Genomic DNA, 25,161 nt, shown 5'->3' on the forward strand with positions numbered 1-25,161 from the left:
CTTAGTTCCATAGGTGGACGCCGTTTCGAGATATCGCCATAAAGGTGGAAAAGGGGTGACCCTAGAATTTGTTTGTACAATATGGGCATCAAACGAATGGTGTTAATGAGTATTTTAAAAGGGAGTGGGCCTTAGTTCCATAGGTGGATGCCGTTTCGAAATATCGCTATAAAAGTGGACCAGGGGTGACTCTAGAATTCGTTTGTGCAATATGGGTATCAAAAGAAAGGTGTTAATGAGTATTTTAAAAGGGAGTAATCCTTAGTTCCATAGGTGGATGCCGTTTCGAGATATCGCCATAAAGGTGGACCAGGGGTGACCCTAGAATTTGTTTGTACAATATGGGTATCAAAAGAAAGGTGTTAATGAGTATTTTAAAAGGGAGTAATCCTTAGTTCCATAGGTAGACGCCGTTTCGAGATATCGCCATAAAGGTGGGCCAGGGGTGACTCTAGAATTCGTTTGTGCAATATGGGTATCAAAAGAAAGGTGTTAATGTGTATTTTAAAAGGGAGTAATCCTTAGTTCCATAGGTGGATGCCGTTTCGAGATATCGCCATAAAGGTGGACCAGGGGTGACCCTAGAATTTGTTTGTACAATATGGGTATCAAAAGAAAGGTGTTAATGTGTATTTTAAAAGGGAGTAATCCTTAGTTCCATAGGTGGACGCCGTTTCGAGATATCGCCATAAAGGTGGGCCAGGGGTGACTCTAGGATTCGTTTGTGCAATATGGGTATCAAAAGAAAAGTGTTAATGAGTATTTTAAAAGAGAGTGGGCCTTAGTTCTATAGGTGGACGCCGTTCGAAATATCGCCACAAACGGGGACCAGGGGTGACTCTAGAATGTGTTTGTACGATATGGGTATCAAATTAAAGGTATTAATGAGGGTTTTAAGAGGGAGTGGTGGTTGTTGTATAGGTGGTCGCATTTTCGAGATATCGCCATAAAGGTGGACCAGGGGTGACCCTAGAATTTGTTTGTACAATATGGGTATCAAAAGAAAGGTGTTAATGAGTTTTTTAAAAGGGAGTAATCCTTAGTTCCATAGGTGGACGCCGTTTCGAGATATCGCCATAAAGGTGGGCCAGGGGTGACTCTAGGATTCGTTTGTGCAATATGGGTATCAAAAGAAAAGTGTTAATGAGTATTTTAAAAGGGAGTAATCCTTAGTTCCATAGGTGGACGCCGTTTCGAGATATCGCCATAAAGGTGGAGCAGGAGTGACCCTAGAATTTGTTTGTACAATATGGGTATCAAAAGAAAGGTGTTAATGAGTATTTTAAAAGGGCGTGAGGCTTAGTTATATAGGTGGACGCCTTTTCGAGATATTGCCATAAAGGTGGACCAGGGTGACCCAGAACATTATCTGTTGGATACCGCTAATTTATTTATATATGTAATACCTGCCAAGATTTTAAGGGTTTTTTATTTCGCCCTGCAGAACTTTTTCATTTTCTTCTACTTAATATGGAAGGTGTCACAACCATTTTATAAAGTTTTTTCTAAAGTTATATTTCGCGTCAATAAAACAATCCAATTACCTTACCATGTTTCATCCCTTTTTTCGTATTCGGTATAGAATAATGGCATTTTTTTTTCATTTTTCGTAATTTTCGATATCGAAAAAGTGGGCGTGGTCATAGTCGGATTTCGTTCGTTTTTCATACCAAGCTAAAGTGAGTTCAAGTAACCACGTGAACTAAGTTCATTAAAGATATGTCGATTTTTGCTCAAGTTATGGTGTTAACGGCCATGCGGAAGGACAGACGGACGACTGTGTATAAAAACTGGGCGTGGCATTAACCGATTCCGCCCATTTTCACAGAAAACAGTTAACATCATAAAATATATGCCCGTACCAAATTTCAAAGGGATTGGTTAATTTTTGTTCGACTTATGGCGTTAAAAGTATCCTAGACAAATTAAATGAAAAAGGGCAGACCCACGCCCATTTTGAAATTTTCTTTTATTTTTGTATTTTGTTGCACCACATCATTACTGGAGTTGAATTTTGACATAATTTACTTATATACTGTAAAAATATTAAATTTTTTGTTAAAATTTTACTTTAAAAAAATTTTTTTTGAAAGTGGGCGTGGTCCTTCTCCGATTTTGCTAATTTTATTAAGCGTACATATAGTAATAGGAGTAACATTCCTGCCAAATTTCATGATGATATCTTCAACGACTGCCAAATTACAGCTTGCAAAATTTTTAAATTATTTTCTTTTAAAAGTGGGCGGTGCCACGCCCATTGTCCAAAATTTTACTAATTTTCTATTCTGCGTCATAAGATCAACTCATCTACCAAGTTTCGTCGCTTTATCTGTCTTTTGTAATGAATAATGCACTTTTTCGGTTTTTCGATATTTTCGATATCGAAAAAGTGGGCGTGGTTATAGTCCGATATCGTTCATTTTAAATAGCGATCTGAGATGAGTTCTCAGGAACCTACATACCAAATTTCATCAAGATACCTCAAAATTTACTCAAGTTATCGTGTTAACGGACGGACGGACGTACGTACGGACGGACGGACGGACGGACATGGCTCAATCAAATTTTTTTTCGATCCTGATTATTTTGATATATGGAAGTCTATATCTATCTCGATTCCTTTATATATGTACAACCAACCGTTATCCAATCAAACTTAATATACTCTGTGAGCTCTGCTCAACTGAGTATAAAAAATTACGTTTACGCCGTGTATATACAATGTCTGTCTTCCTTGTTGGATCTTTGTTAATTTGATCCATTACTAGATATTGAAATTTTGGAATGGTATGTCTCAAAAATATTGTCTGCATAAAATCATTGAACACCGATTTCTCGAGAAAATTGTATGAAACGGAAAACGTGAGCAAAGTATTTAAATGCAATTATGGATCACTCTGAATATAACTCATTTGATTAAATATGAATCCACCTAATTAAATGTAAAAGTGCAGAAGGTTTTAAATGTATATAAATAATTAGCGCAATTAACATTCGAAGAGATTTTAGGGCGAGCTCCTGCTCCAATTCGCGTAGTGCTCCTTTTAACTTTTTCTACAAATTTGCAAGGCGGGACCTAAATATTTTATGTGGGTTCCAAATGGAGTCAGCGAGGTAGATGAATTTTTACTGAGAAGCTTTCCGTGGTAGGAAAACCTTCTTAGTATTTGCCAAATCACTGCCAATGGGCGAACCGCTAAGAAATACTTTTTTTAATTGAAACAACTAAATTTTCGATGTTGTTTTATCTGGGACTTGAACCTAGGACCTCCAGTGGTGTGGTTGTAATTCGCTACCGCCACACCACGGCGGCTGCTATGAGATTTTAGGAATACATATTTGAGTGACTCGCGGTGGGTGGCAGTTTTAAAAGCAAGTCACATACTACTAATGTTTTTCGTTTCAGAGATTTATTGCCGCTAGCTTCGTTATTAATTTCAGAGTATTCTCCATACTTTAGGGGATATTACGGATTCAAGCAACCAGTGTCTTTTCACAAGAAGAATATATTGCAAAATGAATCGATGTTGTTTCGCTTATGGCCGAACGTACAGTTGGATATAAGATATAAGCTAGCATGAATAGCAAAATTACGCTCTACAAGTTGTTCATCATATGGTCGGAATCATGGACGGTGTCGAGTGAAGATGAGCTGGCTCTTGGGGTGTTCGATAGAAAAGTTCTCCGGAAGATGTATGGTCATGTCCGTAAAGCCAAGGGCGAGTATAGAAGCCAGTCTAATGACATGACATCCTTGGTGCTCAATTAAACGTAATTAAAATGAAAAATATTAGATTTTTGTGCATTAGATTGCCTATGAATATTTCAAAATTCGTATAGTCGTTCGTCAGCGATTATTCTTATAGGCCACAATGAGGAATTATTCAAATAAGTGACTACATACTATTATTTGACTCCATCAAATCTAATTTTGAAAAATAAATAATACATCATCCGAATAGTTCAAATAATCGATTAGTCGAAAAGTACAACTTCTATTGAGAAGATCTAAGATTTACTGCAATCAAAACACTCTCTTTTATGGCAGTTTTGAAAGTTCGAAGTTTGCTCAAATGTGTAGTACAAAATTGTTTTGAATTTATATTCCAAATTTTAAACGTGTACCATCGAAATCGTATATGACTACTCAGAAAAAATAAAAGACATAACATAAATAAATGATAGAAAGTGGCTTAGCTAATATACATAGCTTGGATGAAAAATATCATACAAGAAAAAATCTGACTTTGACAAAGAAAATTGAAATGTACAAATTTATTCTTACACAATTTCACAAAAAAAAAAATAATAAAAATGCAGTGACCACTTGACCAGCAGCACATTTTCTTATATATAAATTTTTTTCTTTTTGTAAAATTATTTTAACTTCGCTGATATTTGTGAAAGCACTTATTCCGTTATGGTTTTTTTGCCATTTACTGAATTGAGCATAAAATTTGGTTACATTATATACATACGTACGTATTTATATAGCAAAAGTATGATTTACTCACAACAAATTTTGCAATTTGCTTTTGTTGGCTATAATACGTATGTATAAGTGCATGTTTACATATAGCTAAATATTTAGACTCATATTTAAGAATAGAGTAAAGCGCAATAAAATCGAATCACTTTTCGGTGTCATTTTTTCTTCAACAGGCATAAGAACCAAATTCAATGACATTACCCAAATTGCATTTCATTTATAGTTACCACGTTCTTCCCTTAGATGTACACTACAAGAGCGCCATCTATACTGCTGAAATGAATTCGAAAATATTATGAAAATAAAATTTTCCACGATCGCGGGTTTGAATCGAGCTCAAGGGCTAACAATAATTATTTTATTATTATTATTGTAAAGATACATTTTTATACTTTTCAGGAACATGAAATGGTACATTAACTTTGGTCCGATGTTTGTACCGTTGAGAAATATAGATGCTAGACTCACCATTAAGTATACCGAATTTATCAGGCAATAGCAATGTCGGCCTGTCCGTCCGTCTGTCTGTTTGAACGCTAACTAGTCCCTCAAATTTTGAGATATCTCAATGAAATATGGCACAAGGATGTATTTTTGTATTATATTAGACATTTGTCGGATCCGGTAGGATCGGATCACTATAACATATATCTCCCATACAACCGATCGTTCAGATAAGACGACTTTGTTCATTCCTGCCGCAATTTAGAAAGCGTAAACAACAACTCTGTGATATATATTCTAATATATCATAGAAGATTTTCTGAAAAAATCACTTTGATCGGTGCTATATATAGTATATATCCCATACAACCGATCTTTCAGATAGGAACATTTTTGGCAATTTCTCCCTTAATTTCCAATATAAAAATGTTAAATTTGGTGATACTTATTCTAATATATCATAGAAGATTTTCTGAAAAAATCACTTTGATCGGAGCTATATATATATAGTATATACATATCCCATACAACCGATCGTTCAGATAGAAAGATTTTTGGCCATTTCTCCCTTAGTTTCCAATATAAAACGTGAAACGTGGTGATATATATTCTAATATACCATAGAAGATTTCCTGTAAAAATAATTTCGATTGGAGCTATATATCCCATACAACCGATCGTTCAGATAAGGGGGTTTTTTGCCATTTTTTATTTTATATTTACCTTAAAAATCGTTGAGGTATGTACATCTGTTCACTATATATTTCATATCTTATACCTCCTATTATTCGCAGATTACGAATTGTTCAGCCCCATTCATGAAAGGTATGAAGTCCCGTCCTTACTTGTTTCTTAATTGAAAATATTTTAAATTAGAATAGAAGAAAGAAAAAATGTAGACAACTGCTAAATCAAGTTGTATAAATCCATTTCGGGAATTGCTAAATTCCTTCATCGGCAACGTTTAGGCGCCGCTGCTATAGCCATTCAGCTATCACAGCGGTTGTTTGTTTATCTTCATTATTTCTACTTCTATCCTGGTTCTTGCCAATTGATATTCACAGCACTTCGACATCTGTTGCAGAGTGGATGTGAAAGTTGGACTTGTTTCATGGCAATGATGCCACAGTGTCATATTTATTGACACTTTTTCCCCATGCTCTGGGATGTATTAACAATTTTTGTTGTTATATCGGCCTACTGATTTATAAGATCGCGGCTTTGAATCGAGCACCACTTCAGGGAAATTGCGTATAGCTCTGTAGATCGATACTCGTTTTGATGTTGAATGACTACCGCAAAAAAGTGAAATTCCTTATGCACCCACTGGTATATTTATGGTCTCACTGCGAGCCTCTCCGAGTGTAGACAACCCTTCTGCTTTGAAGTACTACCAACGTCAACCTAAGCTCCTGAAGCCCTTAAAATTTCCGTACCTGGAATTGGATTTAGCATTACTTCGGGTACAAATGCGCTCTGTGTGAACTCTATTACAAATTTGTTGCTATTGAGCTAAGCAACTGTATTCTCGTTTCATGAGGATTATATGCCATACCTACGTACTGAGCGTATCCTATGTGTTGCTTCTGTATGTCAAAATGGCACTGTCCGCGGATAAGTGTGCAGGTATCTCTTCCACCATCTTTTGTCGTTGCAAGTAATGCTCGCATTAGAAACACTTCTGGCGTATATTGTCCAATCTTCCTTTCTACAGGCAATTCTTGTTTGCAACCTTACCCTTTATGTGAAGATATTTACAGATGTAACCGTGTCTGGTTAGAAACTAGGTGAAGTATAATTTGACTTTTCTCTGTAGTTCTTTTCATCTATGAGCTCAGATCAAGAAATAGTTCCTTGGTCAACTTTTATGTAGTACTGATGCTTCTCTGTTGTTGCTCGCGTTGGACCAATCTTCTCATACCTGTATGGCAAGTGCATCTGAAGTGGTCTCCGATCCGTTGTCGTAGATTGCGAGAAATTATATTGGTATGGCTTTCGCCGCAACCCGGGCATCTCACACCGAGACCGAACGGCTAGCAGAATCTACCAAGTATTTAGTTAAGGGAGTTCGGTGTTTCATTGCATCCGCTTAAATTGCAACACCATATAAGAGTATATAATACGAGCCTGTTTCAAGCAGCTTCAGTTTATATTGATTTCGACGGCCTGTGTTTACCATTCATCTACTCAAGACTTGGCTTAGTTCAAGCAGTGCCAGCGCGCTGCTTAGTTCTGTAATGGTAGCTAACCCATCATCTGCGAAAGCAATGAGAGATGTAATTTTTGGTATGCCCAAGTGAAGGAGACTGTCGTGAATAATGCTACAGAGATCGGGATCTAGTACGAGGCCCTAGCCTGGTCCAGCAATTATCCTCACTTTTCTTGGTCAGTGGATGGTTTCGTACGTTAGATACCGGTATCTCAAGTAGTCTCTCAGAATTTTTAGCAGTCAATGATGGAACCGTGAAAAAAAGTTCCAATGGCTCAAGCATGTCATCCAGCCTGGCTGAGTTTAAAGCGTTCTTGGCATGTAACGCAATCAGCAAGTCAGCAAATTTTGCTCGGCGGGACGCTGACTTAGCTTCCTTGACTGCGTTTATCTCTTCTGCAATAACGTAAACTGACTTTTCGGAAAGCTATACTGTCACATGACATACTCCTCCCTCATCCTCTATTTGTATTATTAGGCATTGTTTTAACAGACTTTCCATCAGCTTTACGTTGGAGCGTTGGAGTCTCATTTACTCTTCTGAATAAGAAATAGCCGTTATATCGTCCATTTGGCTAAGAAAAGTCTTGCCTCGGAACGTTTTTTGTAAATCTGCAATAAGAGTGCTGTGCAGATATTTACGGCTTATAAAATTGCCTCCGTACGTATTCCGTTATGCCGTGGGGATTTTCACTAAGTGCAGGGCTATTTTGAATATATTTTCTTCTTTCCTCTACAACAATAACAAACACAACACTTCGTGCTCAATCATTTGTTCCTTCAGTCTGCACTTCTTACATTTGCTACTGGTGACGAGGCTTAGCTTATAAGCCTACTCATCGGCATTTTCGTTGCCTTTTGTAACCGGGAATCAAGCACATACTCGTATGTATGGTCCGACCTGAAAAAAGCCTCTTCTATGCTTGTGTTTATTCCAGGACACTTTTTTGATAAAGGAATGTGCAAGATCATTTTTCTATTGACCAACGGACTATTAATATATATATTTTAACGACTACAGGTTAAGCATGCTTCCTCTAGAATTTCTGCTGCTTCTCTTATGGCCACAATTTCCATCTTAAGGTCACTGCAGTGATCTTGCAGCCTGTAGGATCTTATTATTTTTAGATCAACATAGTAAATAGCAGAGTCAAGCTCGTTTGTTAGTTTGGAATCATCCGTATATTATACGTCTATAATATGTTCTTCCGTTTCCGGAGCTTTGCGCCACCTTCACCTTTCTTGGAAATATTTTTTAAATTGTTTCACTGACACTATTGATATGGAGGCCACTATGCGTTGCATTTCTGTGCTAACAAACTTTACCATGAGAACTTAGATTTCAATGTAGCTGCTTCACATCACAGAAACAATATGAATAATTTGTTATTAAAATTTTATTATTACCGTCTATCTTAATCTCATTGGTATATTGTATTAGTCTTTTAAACTGATGGGTTCAGACAAACACTTGTCAAACTCTTTAGGTATTTATTTAGGTCATTAAATATTCAAGCATTCTGCGTTATAATTAAATCAGATATTCGCTCACAAGACTTTTCCAAGGCGTTAATTCAGTCAATGTGGGGTTAACTTGGAGGAAAACTGCTTCTTTGTTTCAAGAATAAGGGTTTTTCTATCCTAGCAAGGAATAATTATTTCCTACAGATAAAAATATGCTACCTGGTCGCATCATAAATACGCTGTTTTAAGATACCACACCACTGGAATTTTTAATATGACTTTAAATTTCGGTTTGTAGCTAACTGGAACTTAAATCAAATTTATCTATTGGCAAGAAGTGCTATTTTGGACTGAGTGGGTGCTTGAAAAATAAAGTCCTCTTTCGATGAACAAAAGTCATGCTCTACAATTCGCTCATCATACCTGCCTTGCTGTTAAGCTCGGAATAATGGACGGTGTTCAGAGAAGATAAGATATCTCTTGCAGTGTTCGAGAGAAAAGTTCTCCGGAAGACATACAGTCCTGTCCTATGTTCGTTTTCATATACTGATTTTGTAAAAGCGTTAAATGTATATAAGAAAATGAGAAAATGTATTTGCAGAATATATTACAATTTAATAGCGTAACTAGTGTAGCCACATCCAAAAAACTTATCAAAACCAACATAAAAATCTAGCAGATCGCCCCCCCGCTCCATCTCTTCTTATCTCTCTTTATTCGTTTAACTCTATATTTCTCTCGGTATATTTCCGTTCCCTCTTTTTTATCTCCGGTTCCGTTTATTCTTCTCCATTCCTTTTCCCAGTCCAGTCCCTCTCCAACTCACATTTCTACTCCCACACTTCATACAAATTGTACGTATTTTTGAAGGCTGTTAAAAAACAAAAAAGAAAAGAGTGTGTTTAAAAGAAATGTGGGGTGGACCACCCTTACCGTTTTGCGGTATGGAAAATAGAGAAAATCTGATTCTTGGTCTGACCAACTCTATATGTTCACAAGATTTCATGAGAATCAGTCGATCCATTTCCAAGGAGTTCAATGACTAACACTGTGACAGCTTTTCAATCGCTGGCATTGGGCGCTTTTAACGAACACTATTTATGTCGATGCGTTGCAAACATGTCGCCGTCAATTGAGTGATAAAATATTTGTTCTCTGCACGGCGAGTTTACTAATTATCCTTATAATTTATAGAAAATACCTTCCTAAATTATTTTTCATATTTCACTATAGTACGAAGATGAAAAAATTTTATTCACAACCAGCACTTTAAAAGGTCACAAATTAAGATAGCCGAATAACACGTTGAGCAAATGCAACGAAGAAAAGGTGACGTAAAGTCCTATCCGTTGAGTGAATTATAATACTCAACGGTACTTTCAGAAAATTATCACTCAACGATTGTTCTTGATGTAAGCACCCTCTATGAATTCCTACAAATACAATGGGTGTTTAACGTGAGTACCAGTCAGTGGATGACTCAACCCCACGGTGTCAGACACGGATCTAATTGCATGATTAGTGTCCGAACTATCGGCTCCATGTTGCTTACTTCAACACTTCAGTGCACCAATCATTGGTACCGATTTGGTTTGTAATCGGGAGTTTCAATTACAAGATCTTATTTTGGTTAGTTATGGAGTCTAACTCCACTTTGGAGTGTCTTACTCCACTTTTGATTCCATTACTATTCTCTTCGCTCCAACGTTCAGCATAGCCTAACACAGTTTCAAGCATTTCAAAAAGAAAGTTGGGCACAGACCCACTCTTAAAATTATCAATTGCAATGAACAAACAATAGGCATATACTTGAGCTTCAGAATTACACCCAATCCTCAAACAGCATTTTTAAACTCCATTCACAATCTTAGGTATATAATCAACCTTTTCTTTGACCTTCCGCAGAGGAGTCTTTGAAATATTTGTGCATAGAAGAGAATGAGTAGTGAAGAAGTTTAGCCATGTGGAAAGACCACGAGTAATCTATATGCCAACTTTCCATCGAAGAAGACCGCATTACTCCGAAGAGAATGCTTTAGTGTCTGACTCGAAGGCTGAAGCAACCGCGTTACTCCAAAGAGAATACTTTATTGCCACCCCAACGAAGAAGCGGCTGCATAGCTTCATTAAGTATTTTATTGTCAACTTCCACCAAAATGGATTCATCGCATTAAGGGCAAACCAAAGGAATCCAAAATATGACATGAAACCACAGCCCTCGCGAATCATCCGAATCCTCATTGTAGGAGATTCAAACCTGAATAGAATCAGATTGCAGCTGGCTAATCCTACACCCCGCAGTACACAGCGTCTACTATGCTCCCTTTCAAGTAAACAACACTCCAGGATCGGTTAACATATTATTTCGTCACTAATACGATGACCTCAATTTGCTACTTGGTATTATTATCGCCTATTAGTGAATTCCTGCAAGTGGAGAAAGCTTGAAAAAACGATCACAATAGTAAACAGCTAAGATCAACTGTTGAATAACAGTTCGATTACTTCAACCCTATGCCACGATATTTTTATTTGTATTTTCTGACTACAAGTATATTACATTATTTATATATTTTGGTATGTTTGATAAACTAAGTGCTTATTTTTTCACTTTTTACTAGTAGATTCTCTAAATATATAATTTCTTCAGTACTACTTTTATAACTATTCTTTATAATAAATTAGAAATCCCTAAATGTAAATTTAATGAAAAGTTCACTATGAGATACTTCTAAACATTAAAATAAAGCCATAATATTTACAGGCCTACTTAACATTATTTTCTTTATACCAAAAGTAAAAAATGTATTTTTAACTCATCTGAGCAGAGCTCACAGAGTATATTAATTTTGTTCGCATAACGGTACCCTGTAACGGCATAAACTAATCGTGATAGATTAGACTTCTATATATCAAAATGATCTGCGCGAAAAAAGAAATTCACTTAACCATGTCCGTCCGTCCGTCCGTCCATAAACACGATAACTTGAGTAAATTTTGAGGTATCTTGATGAAATCTGGTGTGTACGTTCCTGGGCAGTCATCTCAGATTGCTATTTAAAATGACGGAAATCGGACTATAACCACGCCTACCGAAAAAATGCAATAATTCATTACCAAGGACTTGGTACTTGGTAGGTGGGTTGACCTCATGACGCAGAATAGAAAATAAGTAAAATCTTGGACAATGGGCGTGGCACCGCCCACTTTTAAAAGAAAGTAATTTAAAAGTTTTGCAAGTTGTAATTTGGCAGGAACGTTACTCCTATTACTATATGTGTGCTAAATAAAAATTAGCAAAATCGGATTACGAACACACCCATTTAAAAACAAAATAACAATTTTAAAAGTTCAGCTTTAACAAAAAACAAGTACGGGCGTAACTGCTGTGCCGAAGACTTCATACCTTTCATGAATGGGGCTGAACAATAATCTTATCCCGTTCGTAATCTCCAAATTTTCGGATGTACAAGATAAGAAATATATAGTGAACAGATGTACATACCTTAACGATTGTCAAGATAAATATAAAATAAAAATGGCAAAAAACCCCCTTATCTGAACGATCGGTTGTATGGGATAGGTATATACTATATATATGTGGGGTTGGGTCTTAAGACTAGAAGCGGTCGAGAATACTAATTATCCATTTACACAAACAAACCCTAAACATACCAATCAGGCCAAATTATACAAATAAAATAAAACCTTGCAGGCGTATTGTTCTGTTATGGCAAACCCTGCCAAATTGCCAATTTTGAAATAAAACAGCAGAAATATTAGTTGTAAAACTGACGCCGAGCTGAATAGTAGTTGCAGCGTGACGTTTCGTAAAATTTTATAAAACATTAACTGTCCTTACAATTAAAATCTTATTGAACTGTAATTCAACAAAACCAACTTTATTATTCATTATTAATATTCAAATAATATAAAACTTTTTGTGAAACAACCACATACCTAATATATAGCTCCGATCGAAATGATTTTTTCATGAAATATTCTATGATATACAAGAAGACCCGGCAGACGTTGCCCTGCCCTAAGTTTGGCTTATCTGCATACATTTTAATAAGCTTTTTCCGTCTGAATCTTCCCTCCCCCCTCTTCACTTTTTGCTAATCCTTTTATTCACTCCTTCCTCAGTCTTTTTCGCTTCATCTATCTCAATTTTCGTCTCATTCTACCTCTTTCTCAACCTCCTTCTCTCTTTTCTCTTCCCTCAATTTCTTCTCATTCTTCTGCATCCCTTATTGCCTGTCCCAGAGGGTGGTATGTATTTTATCCCAGTCCCAGTCCTTTTCTGGATAATATATTACTCTGTACTAAAGCACTCATCCACAGCTTTTCTTTGATATCCATATTCTATAAACACATTCTAGGTGTAACCGGGTCCACGTTTTGGCCTATATCTCGAGACCCTAGCCACCCAGGAGTATGAAAATTACCCTCTAATAAAGCAATAATCAACAGCTTTCATTTGATATCCACATTCTATAAGCACACTCTAGGGGTACCCGGGTCCACGTTTTGGCTTTTATATCGAGACCCTAGAGACCTATCCTATATTTCAAGTTAGATCAAAATACACATGGGATGCAAAACAAATTCAAAATCGGTTCAGCAGTTTAGGAGTCCATTGGCCTCAATTGTGTAACATGTGTTTTTTATATACTAAGATTAGAATAAATATCACTAAGTTTAACGTTTTTATATTGGAAATTAAGGGAGAAATGCCAAAAATCTTTCTATCTGAACGATCGGTTGTATGGGATATAACTATATATAGCTCCGATCAAAGTGATTTTTTCAGGATATCTTCTTTAATATATTAGAATATATATCAACGAGTTTCACGTTTATACTTTCTAAATTGCGGCAGGAATGACCAAAATCGTCTTATCTGAGCGATCGATTGTATGGGAGATATATGTTATAGTGGTCCGATCCTACCGGTTCCGACAAATGTTTAATATAATACAAAAATATATCATTGTGCCAAATTGCATTGACATATCTCAAAATTTGAGGGACTAGCTTGCGTTCAAACTGTATATATCTGTAAATGAAAAAGTTCTGCAGGGCGAAATCCAAAGCCCTTGGAACCATGACAGGAATACTGTCCGTGGTATTACATATATTAATAAATTAGCGGTACCCAACAGATGATGTTCTGCGTCACCCTGGTCCGATATCTCGAAAACACCTTCACATATACAACTAAGGTTCACATTCTTTTAAATCCCTCATTAATACCTTTATTTTTATACCCATATCCGTACAAACACAATTTGGAGTCACCCCAGGTCCACCTTTATGGCGATTTCTCGAAAAAGCGTCCACCTGTAGAACTATGGTCCACTCCCTTTTTTTGAATACTCTTTATTACCTTCCATTTGATTACAATGTCATACAAACACATTCCAGGGTTAACCTAGGTTCATTTTCCTACACGGTGATTTTCTCTTATTTTGTCTCCTAAGCTCTCAGCCGAGTATGTATTGTTCGGTTACACCCGAATTTAGCATTCTTTACTTGTTTTATTTGGGCCACTCTATGGAGATATTTTAATACAATGATAAAGCTGTGTTTATTCATTTATATATACATCAACTTCAATTTATAAAAACTATTTATGCAATTCAAGTACAAAATTCCACACATATAGCATAAACCAACCACAAAAAGTAATAACAATGGGAGAGTTTAAAAAAAAAACAAAAATAACCAACCAGAAAATTTTCAGAAAGATAGTGCTAAATTAGTTTTTATACCTTTCATGAAAATGAAATGGTATATTAATTTCGTCACGAAACCGAAAATTGTAAGTCCTTAAAGGAAAATAGATAGACCCACCATTAAGTATACCGAAATAATCAGGTTGAAGAGCTGAGTTGATTTAGCCATGTCCGTCTGTCCGTCTGTCCGTCTGTCTGTTTGTATGCAAACTAGTCCCTCAATTTTTGAGATATCTTGATAAAATTTGGTGAGCGGGTGTATTTGGGTGTCCGATTAGACATTTGTCGGAACCGACCGGATCGGACCACTATAGCATATATCCTCCATACAACCGATTTTTCAGAAAAAGAGGATTTTTGTAATATCTTACCCAATTTAACAGATTGAAGCTTCAAACTTCACCATATACTTTCGTATATTGCACATATTGTTGCCTGAAAAAATTGATGAGATCGGTCGTATATATAGTATATATCCCCCACAACCGATTGTTCAGATAAGGAACTTTTCGTAATTACTGCCCCATTTTAAGAGCTAGAGGCTTCAAATTTCAACGAATGCTTAGGTATATAGCATATATTGTTGTCTGAAAAAATCATAAAGATCGGTGGTATATATAGTATATATATGGTGGTATATATAGTATATATATATAGTATATATATATATATATTTTCGCAAATTTTAGCCCCATTTTAACAGCTAGAAGCTTCAAATTTCACCGAATACTTACGTATATAGCATATACTGTTGTCTGAAAAAAATCATAGAGATCGGTTGTATATATAGTATATATCTCATACAACCGATTGTTCAGATAAGAAACTTTTCGCAATTTCTACCCCATTTTAACAGCTATAAGCTTCAAATTTCACCGATTGCTTACGTATATAGCATATATTGTTGTCTGAAAAAATCATAGAGATCGGTTGTATATATAGTATATATCTCATACAACCGATTGTTCAGATAAGAAACTTTTCGCAATTTCTACCCCATTTTAACAGCTATAAGCTTCAAATTTCACCGATTGCTTACGTATATAGCATATATTGTTGTCTGAAAAAATCATAGAGATCGGTTGTATATATAGTATATATCTCATACAACCGATTGTTCAGATAAGAAACTTTTCGCAATTTCTACCCCATTTTAACAGCTATAAGCTTCAAATTTCACCGATTGCTTACGTATATAGCATATATTGTTGTCTGAAAAAATCATAGAGATCGGTTGTATATATAGTATATATCTCATACAACCGATTGTTCAGATAAGAAACTTTTCACAATTTCTACCCCATTTTAACAGCTAAAAGCTTCAAATTTCACCAAATGCTTAAGTATATAGCATATATTGTTGTCTGAAAAAATCATAGAGATCGGTTGTATAAATAGTATATATCTCATACAACCGATTGTTCAGATAAGAAACTTTGCGCAATTTCTGCCCCGTTATAACAGCTAGAAGCTTCAAATTTCACAAAATGCTTACGTATATAGCATATATTGTTGTCTGAAAAAATCATAGATACCGGTGGTATATATAGTATATATCTCATACAACCGATTATTCAGTTAAGAAACTTTTCACAATTTCTACCCCATTTTAACAGCTAAAAGCTTCAAATTTCACCAAATGCTTAAGTATATAGCATATATTGTTGTCTGAAAAAATCATAGAGATCGGTTGTATAAATAGTATATATCTCATACAACCGATTGTTCAGATAAGAAACTTTGCGCAATTTCTGCCCCGTTATAACAGCTAGAAGCTTCAAATTTCACAAAATGCTTACGTATATAGCATATATTGTTGTCTGAAAAAATCATAGAGATCGGTGGTATATATATTATATACTTCATATAAACTGTCATCTTTGCCCCTTTTTTACGGCTAGAAGCTTCAAAATTCATCAAATTTCATCAAATAGTTACGTTTACGTCATATATTTTTTAAATACGTGATTCGTAGTCATAGTTTTTACATGCAGACCACAAAAAACGTGAAGCTTTGCCTCCTCACACAGATTACCTACCTATTTTTTTATTTTATATTTATCTTAAAAATCGTTAAAGTATGCAGATCTGTTCACTATATATTTCTTATCTTATACATCCGATTATTCGGAGATTACGAACGGGATAAGATTATTGTTCAGCCCCATTCATGAAAGGTATGAAGTCTTCGGCACAGCCGAAGACAGTCCCGTTCTTACTTGTTATAATTGTTTTATATCATTTTATTTACATAACGTACATTTATTCATTTCCACTTGCAATAAACAAAATTTGGTTTTGAAATTCTCACACATTTTAAACGCATGCTGAAAACGAATTTGATGTATGCGAAGGGAAAATTGTGGCAATCTAATATCTTAGATGCAAATTAATTTAATTCACGTACATATTCTTACACACTCCCATACGTACAAACATCTCTTTTGTAAGCAGTGATATGGGCTATAAGATTTTCTTCGAAAAGTTTTGATTAATTTCGCTTCAAACTATACATTGTACACCCATCTGGGGGCTCTCTAATATTCACACATACTGCAAAAAGCTAAAAGTCTATATTTATTTATATCAAGAGCTCTTAAATATGAGAAATTAAATTCAACTAAACCTGCGCCTTGCCAATCAAAAGCACGTATTTCGAAAACTGCATAGCAGCACCACTGCGCTAAACGCCATCATACATAGGTAAATTGCGGATTGAATCAAGAACCCCACCAGAACAATACTCGTAGCGCTAGACTTATCAAAAGGGATACAGTAAATCTTGTCATGTAATTGCAGGACTTGGAAGTATCCACCCTTCCTCCTATTCTCAAAACGTGGACTACAAATAATCTGTCTGAAAGTTAGATATCGCTGCAATTCACGAACGTAACATCTAAACCCAGAAGAATTGAAGTTTGTTTAATTTTTATATATCAAAGCTCCCTTCGCTATCCGAGTAGTTACTACTGTGCCCTACGCCGATGACTGCATGGCAAAGGCAACAGACCGCGGCACACTCATTGATGAGCTATGCAATGAGATAAACGGCTGTCGCCCTTGTCTCTCCAGCTTCTCCGCCTCGCGAAACCAAACAAATGTCAACCATGATGGACATTGATGACGATGGCATTATGCTACCGACTGTCTTACATCCAAATATTTTGGTTGTGACGTTCGATCAGAATCAGCATTTTGGCGAACATGTTTTTGCAGTTGTACTCAAAATCTAGAGCGGCAAAAAAGTCCTCAATTCTCTAGCCAGCAGCATTTGTGGTAAATATAAAGAAACGCGCATGACCATTTACAAATCAATTTGCCGGCCGCTTGCATGCTACGCGTCCGAATATGGTCACCGAGCCTATCTGCAGGAAACCAGGGAAATCAAATCATCGCTCTCGGAATATATAGGCTGTATTCTGATGTTCACAGAACATCATCCAAACAGAGAGTATTCCCCATCAAGGAGAGGAATGAAGAGCTGAACAAAGAGCTTCTGTTGAATACCCAAAAAACTGGGTATCCCAACTGACATATGATTGAAGAGGCTCCGCCTTCCAAAGACTTGAGAACTCATCAACGGTTTGTAGATGAAAAGTACAAAGTGATCCTCGCAGATATCCACCAAAAGGCGTCGGACCTCTATGCCAGTAATTGCCCGCCTAAACGCGTTCTAAAAATCATATACCTTAAACTCACAGTAGATATAACAACCTACCAGGGGGACGCCCGTCGTTCTAGCTCAACTTCGATCTAGATACTATATTAGGTGAAATTCTTATCTATTCAGAATCAACCCCTTTATATAAATTGTATGTCCTGCTTGTAAAGTATCCTCCCATAACACCAACCATCTTTTCAATTGCAATGTAGAACCAACGCCTCTAACAACCCTTACTACTTACCCTGTGTTGTAAACGCAAACTTCATTGTACTAATGTTAGAGGATATTAATGTAAATTGTTCAATAGCCGCGCCTATTAGATGGTGCGAAGCACTGCAAGACAACAACATGACTCTGAATTAATGATCTTTGAATGTGATGGTTCACTTCGTATTTGAATTTTTGTTTGAGTTTTACGTACTTTGAACTTACGATTGAATGGCTAGAAAAGAACCGACAGGATCTTCGAAATTTTCATACCGATTTGATTTAAGTAAGCGTGGCCGACCACCGTTTTTTTTTTTTAATTTTCAAAAAGTTAGTGTGCAGTAGAAAACAGCTTTGAATTCAAAGCGGATTCATCGTTTGGAATACTTCTTCTTTGCAGTAAAACTTTGAAATATTTTGCTTCGTTCTGCATAAAAAAAAACTTGACTCCTTTCAAATGTGAGCAAAATTATTAAAACAAAACTTACATTTTCACCAAAAAAATTAAGTGTATGTGCTTGTTCGCTGCGAACTCTGCGAGCAAACTTGCTTTGAGTGGGACATTATGCATCACATATATAGCATTTGCTAGCGTTATTTAACTTTGGGAGTACATTTATAAGGATATATGGATGTATGTATGTATTTTTCATATCAGCTTGACATATGTGTGTACATATTTATGCGTGTTGCCTATAAATGAATTAGAATTCATAGATCTTTTGAAAAATATCCTTTCGTTAAAAGTTTTAAACATTTCGTTAAAGTTATTAAACAAAATTTATACTTTTTGTTATGTTTGTATGTATATGCTAATATTTGTGCAGTATATTTAATCTATCTATCTCTATACATATAAAGAAGGATGTATGATTGTATGCAGCTTATTCCCAATAAAAATGGACGAACTGTGTTAAGGATCGTGCCACTTTTATGTCTTTGTGGAAAATAACTCAAAACCTATGATATTCTTTATCCCAAATATAAACAGGTAAGGAAGGTTAAGTTCGGGTGTAACCGAACATTACATACTCAGCTGAGAGCTTTGGAGACAAAATAAGGGAAAATCACCATTTAGCAAAATGAATCTAGGGTAAACCTGGAATATGTTTGTATGACATGTGTATCAAATGGAAGATATTAAAGAGTATTTTAAGAGGTAGTGGGTCATAGTTCCATAGGTGGACGGAATTTAAGGATATCGTCATAAAGGTGGACCAGGGGTGACCATGGATTGTGTGTTGAACGATATGGGTATCAAATTAAAGGTATTAATGGGGGTTTTAAAAGGGAGTGGGCCTTAGTTGTATATGTGAAGGCTTTTTCGAGATATCGAACAAAATTTGGCCAGGGTGACCCAGAACATCATCGGTTGGGTACCGGTTATTTATATATATGTAATACCACGAAAAGCATTCCTGTCAAGATTCCAAGGGCTTTTCATTTCGCTCTGCAGAACTTTTTCATTTTCTTCTACTTAATAAGGTAGTTGCCACACCCATTTTACAAAGTTTTTTTCTAAAGTTATATTTTGCGTCAATAAACCAATCCAATTACCTTACCATGTTTCATCCCTTTTTTCGTATTTGGTATAGAATTATGGCATTTTTTCATTTTTCGCTATTTTCCATATCGAAAAAGTGGGCGTGGTCATAGTCGCATTTCGGCCATTTTTTATACCAAGATAAAGTGAGTTCAGATAAGTACGTGAACTAAGTTTAAAAATAGTTATCGTCATAAAATCTATGTCCACACCAAATTTCTTAAGGATTGGTAAATTTTTGTTCGACTTATGGCATAGTAAAAAGTATTCTACACGAATTATACGAAAAAGAGCGGAGCCACACCCATTTTGAAATTTTCTTTTATTTTTGTATTTTGTTACACCATATCATTGCTGGAGTTGAATGTTGACTTAATTTACTTATATACTGTAAAGATATTAAATTTTTGGTTCGTCATCCGATTTTGCTAATTTTTATTAAGCGCACAAATAGTAATAGGAGGAATATGCCTGCCAAATTTCATCAGGATATCTTCAACGACTGCGAAGTTACAGCTTGCAAAACTTTTAAATTACCTTCTTTTAAAAGTGGGCGGTGCCACGCCCATTGCCCAAAATTTTACTAATTTTCTATTATGCGTCATAAGGTCAACGCACCTACCAAGCTTCATGGCTTTATCCGTTTTTGGTAATGAATTATCGCAGTTTTTCGGTTTTTCGAAATTTTCGATATCCAAAAAGTGGGCGTGGTTGTAGTCCGATTTCGTTCATTTTAAACAGCGATCTGAGATGAGCGCCCGGGAACCTACATACCAAATTTCATCAAGATACCTCAAAATTTACTCAAGTTATCGCGTTTACGGACGGGCATGGCTAAATGAATTTCTTTTTTCGCCCAGATCATTTTGACATATAGAAGTCTATATCTATCTCGATTAGTTTATGCCGTTAAATATTACCGTTATGCGAACAAAGTTAATATACTCTGTGAGCTCTGCTCAGCTGAGTATAAAAATGATATTTGCACATTTTCACTACGGAATCTAATTTAAAACTTACTAAGATCACAATTGAAAAAGCTCTTTGTTTACACAAGTGCATACGTACATACACGTACATTTATATACACAAAAAATGAATAAAGTTAACCTCTCTCATAGCAATAATTGATTTATGAACACACATACGAACGTTTACAAAATTCCTCACAGTCTATATGGAGAATTAAAATTGAACGTTGAACATCAAATTGAGTAGCCTACCAATTTTGGGCGAATTAATAAATACCAGAAAATAAGAAAATTTAACGCCACTCAAAATCCCCAACAATCATCTGTTGTAATATTGTCAAAAACAAAATTGCTATCGCCTATGCGTTTCATTTATTTTATATATATGCCAATGGATGTCACTATGGTTGATGGAAATTTAATCAAATGATATATCACACAATATGAAATTAAGGAAATTTACATGCAATGAACCATATGTAATTTGTTGGTATAGATTTATGTGGCATATGCAATACATAAAAGCCGTTGTATATATGATTCTGTATTTGTGTCACCTAGGTGGGTTTATCATCAATGCGGATGAAGCTGCCGACTAAATTAGCTCCATCTCCAGCGCGCCCTCTTCCAGCAGCCCCACTTGGCTTGGCTAAAATTAACTTAAGCATAAACTCAGTGTCATATGCGATTGAGCTTCATACAGTTGACCGCAATAGCACAATGTAAAACATTTGTATGGATCAAAAGCAAAGCCAGTAAGAATAGTAGCTAAATATTTGTATGCTTGAATGTGTATTAGAGTAGCCTTAAAAATGTATCCAAAGCTTAAATAAACTATTGAGAGCACAGCCAAAATAACATTTTAAGAACAAAACCGAATTGATGCCGACGCTGAACAAGAACCGAAACGTACATGAAGCATTACTCAACTTTAAATAATGAAGCCGAAATTACAATTAAGTTTGGAAAAAAAGCCGAAAGAGCAACGAAAACGGTGTCCGATCCGAAAAGAATCCTAAACAGCTGAAAGGGAAGCTGAAATAAGCCCTAAACAAATTAATGACAAAACTAAAATCCGAACAGACGAAAATCTATTAAATTTTAAAGCACGAAACTAAAACCGAAATTTGAACGAACACAAAGCCGAAGATGTTTTTAAGAGCGAAGCGAAACCGAAGCCAAAAAAAGCCGGAACCGAAACCAACAGCGAGAAGAAACCAAATCAGAACCGCAACGACCTCGAAGCCGAAATAAACTTTTTATAGTGAAACCGAAACAAAACCGGAACTAATTTCAGAAAAGGAAACCAAATCTGAAAGGGAGCCGAAATAAAGTTTAAAGGACGTAACTGAATCCCGAACCTACAGTCGAAATTAACTTTAAAGAATGAAACCGAAACTGAAACGAAGGCAAAATAAAATTTTAGGAACAAAACCGAAACCAGAGCTGAAATTACCCGTAGCCGAAATTAACTCTCAAGAGCGAACCTGGAACTGAAACGAAGCCGAAGTAAATTTGGGGAGCGAAACCGAAAGTGAAGCGAAGCAGAAATTAACTTTGAAGAGCCAAACCAGTACCGAAACGAACCCGAGATAAAAATGGAAGAACTAAACCGGAACAGAAGCAAGGCCGAAATAAAAAGTGAGAACTTACCCGAAACCAGAACAGAAACTATTTTCAAAAATCCAAAACCGAGGCTGAACAAAGCCAGAATTAATGTAATGACCGAAACCGGAAACGAAGAGAACTTGAAGCCGAAATTAACTTCGAAGATCTAAACCGCAACCAAAGCGAAGCTAAAAAAAAATAAAGGGCAAAACTTAGAACCGAACTCAAAGGAAACTGCAGCATAAATTGACTTTGAAAATGGAACCGCAACTGCAATAAGCTTTAGAGACCGAAATCGAAACTAAAATAAAAGCTAAATAAAATGTAAAGAACGCAACTCGAACCAAAATAAAAACCAAATCTTGACCTAAACTCACTTAAAATTTGAAATACGAAATCAAAACTATAATCAAAACAAATGAAGCCAAAATTCATTTTTAAACCGAAAAATGAGCGAAGCCAAATTTAATTTTGAAAACCGAAACCGGAACTGAAAAGAAGTCGATATAAAATTTTTAGAACTATATTCAATATACCACGACAGGAACCCAAGCCGGAACCGTAACTAAACCAAAATTAACTTTGAGGGGCAAAAGCGAAACTTAAACGAAACCAGAATAAACCTAAGAGAACCAACCCAAAACGAAAACAACGCTGGAAAAAAATGTTTTAAAGAATAAAGTTTTCGTAACTGAAAAGAAACCGAAACCGAAAATAATTTTGAAGGGCTTAACGAAAACGGAATAAACCCGGCATTAATTTAAAGAGCGAAACAGAAACTGAAAGAAAGCCAAAAAAATGTAAAGAACCAAACCTAAATATTAACCGAAACTAAAAAGGAACCGAAACGAACACGAGGCCAAAATAAAGTTTAAAAAGCAAAACCGAAACTAAAACAAATACTAAATATAACGATAAGCACGAAGCCGAAGCTGGAGACAACTTTGACGAGCAAAATCAAAACTGAAATTTTATGAGCGAATCCGAAACCATTATCGAAGCGAGCCCGAAGCCGATATAAATAAACATGTAGATCCGTTACCACATACAATAAAATAACGGTTACGTAGCTTCTTAAAGAAACGTTGTTTTTAATAGTAGGATGGAATAAAACAGACGATTATATATTTTTTATCGAAAGATCTAATTAATTTTTAAATCGACTATTTCCAGGTTATAAGTTTCCATTTGCGGAAAAAATTATAGTTTTGAGTGAGTCAATAACGTGAAATAGAAAATTATTTCAAAAGCAATGGTAACTCTAATATGCAAATAAGTTTATGTGCGAACAAGGTGTATAGGAAATGCTACATAAAGTTGTAGCAGCTGTAGCATCATCGACAACAGCATCGTTATTTGTGTGAGCAAGCAACGCATGTAAATTGTGGTTTGCCACATGATCAACTGCTGTCATATTGAGGGTACACAAATGTCAGCAATCAGGACAATCAATAGTACGAACACACATGGTAGATACTTAGATACTGCCAGGGAGCCAAGTAGAGAGGTACTCATAGTGACAGACAATATGTTATTTACATACATTTATGAATATGTATCTCATGCAATGAATTGGTGGCGGTTGAATTAGCAGCATAAAAATCAACAACAATGAACAGATGTTGCCTCATTTGGCTTTTGATTCAGCATGTTTTGGCAACAGCTACCGGTTGATCGGTCACCAATCACCAACAATGAGCAGTCAAAAGTCAATATCAATGACCGATAGTCCGCTAGCAACATTTGTTTGTGTTGTTCGATTAAGCGAATAGGTATGCGTCTAAGCTTTTGCTTGTTGTATCTTTTAATTACCCAATAAACATTTTACGATGGAGCTCAATTTGAGGTTAAGTTGAGAGATTGGGTTATTTTTAATCTCTGACATTTTTGCTCATATGTTCCGTAAATGGAGAATCTGTAGCATACAAATAGCGCCTTATTTTGTATGGCATTAAATTGAATCTGAATATAAGTTGAATAGAATATTATAAGGAGTAGAGTAATATAGCATCTTGGTGCTATATGAATTTCTCAATGATTTGGGAAATATTTGTGTATTATTTGCTGGATTTACCAATTTCTTTTTTTTTACCTTATTTTCATTACCCACATTAGCAAACGAACGGTGGTCGCCGTGGTGTATTGGCAGCGTGCTCCGGCTACTACGCCGAAGATCTTGAACTCAAACCCTGGGCAAGGCAAAACCAAAATATTAGACACATGTTTTTTAAATTGAAAAAATGTATTTCCAAGTAGGTTCGGTCTTTGCAGTGACTTGACAATCACTCCGAGTATATTTCTGCCATAAAAATCTTCTTAGTGAAAACTCATCTGCCTTGCAGATACCATTCCTAGTCTGCGTAAAACATCTAGGTACCGTCCGTATATAAGAAAAATGAAAATCAATACCACGAAAATTCGATGATAAACAGGGCCTTGATTCTTTAGGAGGTATATTGCGCCTTGTATTTATTACATATGCGTTTAGAAGTTAATAGTTAGTATATGTATATTATTTATGTTGCTAATAAGCTCATGCTGTGAGTTATATTTCGTTACCACCAAAATTTGTTTTTGTTTATTATTATTAATACTATTTGGTACAACATTAATAATGTATGTTACAATAAATTGTGTGATAAAATATATGTGTAGATACGTTGCTTATAACAGCAAAATGTATGTCCCATCGCAAAACTAGTTAGGATTTATTATGACATATTGCCCACAACATGCAAATAGTAATCGAGCACTCCCTTACATACATGAGGTATGACTTATTCGGTAAACTCATATATTTTCAAATGTGGTTACCTTAATAGTG

The sequence above is a fragment of the Eurosta solidaginis genome, chromosome 5, assembly GCF_040869045.1.
Source record: "Eurosta solidaginis isolate ZX-2024a chromosome 5, ASM4086904v1, whole genome shotgun sequence".
NCBI lineage: Eukaryota > Metazoa > Arthropoda > Insecta > Diptera > Tephritidae > Eurosta > Eurosta solidaginis.